Raw genomic sequence first — 6,369 nt, 5'->3', positions numbered from 1 at the left:
TCCCCCTCATATAGTTCTAATAAAGCAAGTGATGTCTCATCAGAGCTGCCAGCTCAGTCCAGATGATGATTTAGACTGTGAGCAGACTCTTCTGTCTGCCTTTACCTCTTTACCTTCCAGTCACCTTTGACTATGTCTTCAACATTGTGTACCATTTAGGGCCTCTCTCATTGAACGTTTAGATTGTTGCCTTTGGACTGAGGCTTATGGTTATGTCCATCAGGCAGTTATTTACAATGCTAAAAGAACTTTATCATATTGTTTGAACACATCCAAAGGGTCAAGTTGCTGAAGAGGACTGTAAGAAACATGCATGTGGGTATGACTGGAACGAGGCAGTCTTGACCAAAGAACTGTGTCCTAAAACTTCTGACCCTGGTTTGTAACCAGTTAAATTCCCTAATAAACACCATAATTGTTGATATAGCTTGTGAATTCTGTGTAGTCACTGCAATGAATTATCGCATCCAGCTGTGAAATAGTGCTGTGAAAAGGACGGTTGGTATCAAAAAGGAGTTTGGAAAGAGGGTAGAGGCATGTGTGAACTTGCACCATAGAAATCCTGTTTGGGTTGATGAGTTTGATTCACCTTCCTCTTCTAAAATTAGGAGGCTAGACACTGCCTTTATACCATTTTTATACTACCCTGAATAGAACGTAAATGGGCCCTCCTATTTACTGATTTCTGAAGAAGGTTCTGTCTTTCAGTTTCGTAGTTGGAAGAACAGAGACTTTGTGCAGTTGATAATTTGTCCAAGGTGACAAATCTAGTAAATATGCTGTCATCTTTGGTGTTTCTAATTCTTGAATTTGTGCTCATAAATGAATGCCATGTTGCTTATCACTTTAAGGCCTCAGTGCTTTCCTGTATTTTAAGCTGTATTCTACATGGCATGCCTACCAACTTGTACCTCTAAAAACCACACTAAACTCACTGCTGTCGAGTTGAATGCGACTCATCTCAAGCCTGTAGAACAGGATAGAACTGCCCCTGTGGGTTTCTGAGACTGTGATTATTTACTGGACTATAAAGCCCCATCTTTTCTCCCACTGAGTGGTTGGTGGTTTTGAAATGCTGACCTTGTGGTAACTACTACACTGTCAGGGTTCCTAGCATGTACCTACTCTTGGAAAATCCATTAATCCATTTGGCTTATTTATTGAGTACCTACTGTGTGCTAGGTACATGTGAGAATGGTGTAGGACTGGTATCTGATGTCTACTTACTTCACAAGAGGACAGGAGAGAATCGCCATCAATCCAAGGTCAAATTTCTATGAAGTGGAGGCAGAAGTCATGCCTTCACTCTCCAACTTTATTTTTTTTTTTTTACCATTTCTGATGTCACCATCCCCCACTTGGCTCTCTACTTCTCTGCTGATTTTGATAATTTGCTACAATGGCTACACATTGCTCACAGACAACACTTACGATTGTGGGGTTTATTAGGGGAGTTAGCATGTTACTAGTCAGGAACAGAAATATCAGGATATAGTTCTTTGGTTCAGACAGCCACTCAACAGTGCCTGCAGGCACACTTCTCTTTTGTCCTCAACTTCTCAGCCAAAAGGTCGTTTGGCCTGTGCCCTGCTTAGGCAAGCATTAAAAGGCTGTCATCCTTGCTAACAGAATGAGCACAAAGCTCTGCCAACCCTGCTGATAAAATGACCAAAAGGCACTGCCTCTGCCATAAGCCTCGATCCACTGAGGCTCAGCTCTACGTCCACGAGTTGGCAAACCTAGAGCCCAAGAGAAATGCCTAGGAGGTATTCCACATAGCAAAAAAGTTAGATTTCATACTCTAGCCTCGGAAGCCCACCACTCTGCATCATGCTCTGGGTTCTGTTGCCCCTGCTGCTGCCACTTACTTATTGCTTTCTTTTCTGCTGTCTCTGGAAAGCTCTGTGACAGCGCTCTGTCTACTGGATTGAGGATCTTCAGTTTAGATATCCCAGGGTCCAAAGTATGTACTCCATTAATCATAGCCTTAATCTAATAATAATTTTTATTATGTAGCTGTACTAGATATTTGCTCTCATGAAACGACATGGGTGCTATAATAAAATGTGGTAAAGATATCAGATAGTGCCTAGCTATCAGAAAGGAAAGCATCCAGGGTTTTAAAAGCTTGTTTTCAAACAAGCAGCCATCTAAATGAAATGTAAACTAGGTCCACATGGAAGAAGCACACCAGCCTATGTGATCCAAAGATTGTAAACAATAAAACCTAAATTGTAAGGTGAGAATTGTATTAGATTTTAAATTGTGAACAACTGATATGCAGAAGACTATGGATGACAGTGGAAGCCCCAAATTCATGTACACAGCACCCACATGGATTAAGTCTCTGGTGAATCTCTTCTGTCAATAAAACGGTTAAAATTTAAAAACAGCAATACCAAAAAACAAACAAAAATAAAGTACATGCTCCACTCCTGGCTCTTTTTTCTTGATGGTAGTGACAACCCTCTTCTGCTTTTAAGATGGCTCATTTTAAGCCTAGTAGGATGGCAGACTAACCAATCCTTTTGTTAGACTTCCATGTACCCCATTTCTGTGGTTCCACTCTCCCCTCACATCCCAGGGGTGCTATATACCTTATTCACTTTATTAGCAAGCTACTCAATCCTCTTCCGTGGCCACAAACACCTCACATTTGCATAACCCTATCTGTCATTTGGTAGGGGCTACAAAGGCTCTAGCTAGAAAAGCCTTATCAAGTAATTTGCTACACTGCAGCATGCTTCCAAGTTTTATGAATAAAGCCGTTAGTGGGATCATTGGTCTGCCCTCCAGGCTGCTCCATGGGAAAAAAGATGAGCTTTTTCTATTCCCACAAAGAGTTACAGTCCTTGAAACCCACAAAGACAGTTCTTCACGGTCCTATAGGGCAGGGCCACTTTGAGATCTATTGAGATTTGCGAAGCATAGACCTAACCTGCAGTTAGTAGCTTTAGCTCCAGCGGGAGTTCAGGCTTTTTAAAGGGCATGCAAGAGAAGGGACATCATACAGTGGTGAGTATATCTTGTTTTTATTTAATATTAAAGATGGTATTTTTGATTATTGAAATTTATTGATTTTGAAATTTACTGCGATGTGGCTATGATGTTGGCTTGGAAAGCAGGACTCATTTGTATGTAGAGTCTTTTTTTAAAATTTTTTATGTGGAGTCTTGTTGAGTGTAATTGTGTTTGGAAGTCATGATTTGACCAGTAGTGAATCCAGGGTTGTAGTGGAATCTGTCTTCTGTAAAGGAATTTACACTGGGTGTCTTATTCATCATTGCTTACAGTAAGTTTAGATAGATAGTGGGTTTAGCTTCTAATTATTTTTTCTCAAAATAAGGGGAAAAGACTTTTATTGGCTTTTCTAACAATAATAACTCAACTGGATTTGGTTTGGTGTTCTGAGCTATGTGAAAGCCTGTGAAACAGGTGCTGATTTTCATTGTTTATGCCATTGCTTTGTGTATACAATTGCCACATTTTACATTTTCTGTACAAATGTATTTATTTATGACTTTTCATGTTTAATATCACCGTTTTCCTTTAGATATTAATGGTGCAAAAGAATTATCTGTAGAACAACTGGAATTTTTATGTAATAGGATTGTAAAAAGTCCAGTTCTCCTTCTAGGCTTTTGGTGGAGCCCTTTCCTCTTCCTCCTTTTGATGGAACTCTGTGTCTCTGAGAATGAAAAAATATTAGAAGCACCTACATAGATGTAGGTCCAACGAAAACTTTGGGTCTGAATCACAGACCCTTTAACACATTATAATGATAGATGTCCCACAAGATCAACTAACAATCCCTTAACTTTATACAATGGCTAATATAGATTTTTAAACAAGCAACCAACACATAAGAATACAGAGTTGTACTCTTAAAATTAACTAGTTTCTACAACCCCATACTTAATTTTGTTTTTCATCACTCATTTTGGGCTCTTCAGTGTTCAAATCTACTTCAGTGTTATGCCCTCCTCATAAGGAGATTGAAGGGCTGCGTTCCACAAGCTTTTCAGACCAACACTGCTTTTTCTTTCTTTTCTCACAAGGACCACTGTACTGCTGTTGAGTGTAGGAGTAACAAGAACAAATAAACAAGTAAAACAGATTCTTCGTAAATCTTAATTTTAAATATTTGAATGTTTCAATGGATTTTTTCCCCTTTAAAAGAATAATTTCAGTTTTGAAATACAGATCCTGCCTCACGGTTATAATTCTAAATGGCTGATTCCAACTGAGGAAAAGCTTATGTGAGTTCAGATTGCCTAGAGGGCATTTTAAAAGCACTGAGCTGACGAAGACATCCATCTGTATACCAAAAGCGATACTGTTTTCATAGTTGGCAACCAAAGTGAAGGCCCTTGATGATTGTCATGACCGGAATGCTGAATCAGATTTGTGACATGGGGTTATATTTTTATGTGCTTTCATTACTTCACTTTATAATAGAGCTGTATGATCAGGTTGGCTTCCTTCCTAGTCCTAGCTGTTGTTTTGTGGATGTTGAGCTGTTGGGAGCAGTTTCTAGATGATAGATTACTGTTTACTGTTGGGGGGCAGTGTAGTTTGCTCCTCTTTGAGACCACGTTGCCAAGCCCACAGTAGAGGTGGGTGGCCAGACTTGCCCCTTTCTTATTGCCTGCCATGATTGAACTCTATGATTATTCCTTGGTACCATGTTTTATATTTGATACTTGGGGAATAATAAAGCACAGGGCCTGCATCATTTATTTTTATAGTATGTGGCTACTGTGGTGTTCATTTCTGATCATTAAATAATTTCTGCAGACTGAATAATGGAACATACATTCCTTTCTGGAGATTCTAGGCATGCATTCTTAGTGGTGACTTTTTAATGATCTCATTACAACCATTGTAGTGTAGACAAGTGTCTTTGCTGAACGGTGGCCCAAATTTTTCATTGGAAGTCTAAACACTTAGCATTTAGCATTCATGACTAGTCTTCATTCAGCATTGAGACTTACCAGTGAGAAACTTGGAACTGACCCAACAGGATGTACTGAATTACTCAATTAATTTTTGGGAAAGAGTAACTGGAGATAAGATGTTTATAGGAGTCTAAAATTACATTCTTGAGATTATCTGTTCTGGCCAAGGTACCTTGAAACTTCCTGGCCCGCTTGCCTACCTCATATAGTGTGCCAATTGCCTCATTGTAACTGACACCCTCAGGAGGAAGTCCTCTGAAGGCAACATTATCAGATGATTTCTAGAATCGTTGAGGGGCAGATGGGAGAAACTACATCAGGACTTCCTACATGGACAATAACCAATGAAATTTATATTTGTTGTGTTTACTGTTTGAGTAGCAAAATATAAGTAATTATTTCCCTTTACTTTTCCTTTTAAATTGATTACAATTAATGTGATATTACTACTTAAATTATTTAAATTAAAAATGTAGGTGAGAATTGTGCAATTATTTGTTATATTGTAAATGTTCTGTTTAATGCTTATTTAGAATTTGTAGCTTGGTACAGTAGCTGTTACATGGCGACACCTAGTGTTTGATGTGCTTGTTGCACTGGACAAGTTGGAAGGGAAGAGCTCTATGGCTTGAATCAGTGCTATTATTGCAAACCTTGGGCATTTGCTGAGTAAACTCTCAGAGTGACCAGTCCTGAGTGGACTTGCAGGTCTGTGACACTTTCAAGTTATGCCCAGGTGGGTATTTTCATCCTCTTAAGTTTCTGGGATGGTGAGAAGCAGTTTGGGGTCTTACTAGGGCTTTGCTAATTCTCTACTTTTCACTTACCCAGCAACTCTCAAGCAGAGAAAAGTGTCACTGAAAATACATCACCTAGTGTTTCTAGTACCATATTTGAAGAGATCTAAAAAAATGTTGTAGTTCTTAGAGAACAGAAGAGTACGTCAAATAAAGAATACCTTGTGACAGATTTCCTACTTGAGCTTCTTGTAAATATCTTAGTGCATGTTTTGCCTCAGGCAAAGCGTACATATCATGGGTAGAATTACTACTATGAGGATTTAGAAAAGTTGCTGCTGTTCTCTCATTAAATGTGATGGTTCTATTGAAATTTATTTTAAAATATATTATTTTGTATAATTTTAAGCAAAGTAAGAAAATATCTGACAAACCGTCAAATACCTGTGATTCTACTTTAAAAAATACTGAATTTTTAGTAAATAATGTTTTTCATTGGGTATGATTTTGTTCTGGGTCTTAGATGCCTGATACCTGATCCTATTGACACCTCATGATCACACAGGCTAGTGTGCTTCTTCCATGTGGGCCTTGTTGTTCCTCAGCTAAATGGCCACTTATTTATCTTCAAGCCTTTAAGACCTCAGATGCTATATCTTTAGATAACCGGGCAC

The sequence above is a fragment of the Echinops telfairi genome, unplaced genomic scaffold, assembly GCF_000313985.2.
Source record: "Echinops telfairi isolate 266 unplaced genomic scaffold, ASM31398v2 ScPeMD7_5592;HRSCAF=6446, whole genome shotgun sequence".
In the NCBI taxonomy this organism is placed as follows: domain Eukaryota; kingdom Metazoa; phylum Chordata; class Mammalia; order Afrosoricida; family Tenrecidae; genus Echinops; species Echinops telfairi.
This window is presented reverse-complemented; position numbering follows the sequence as displayed.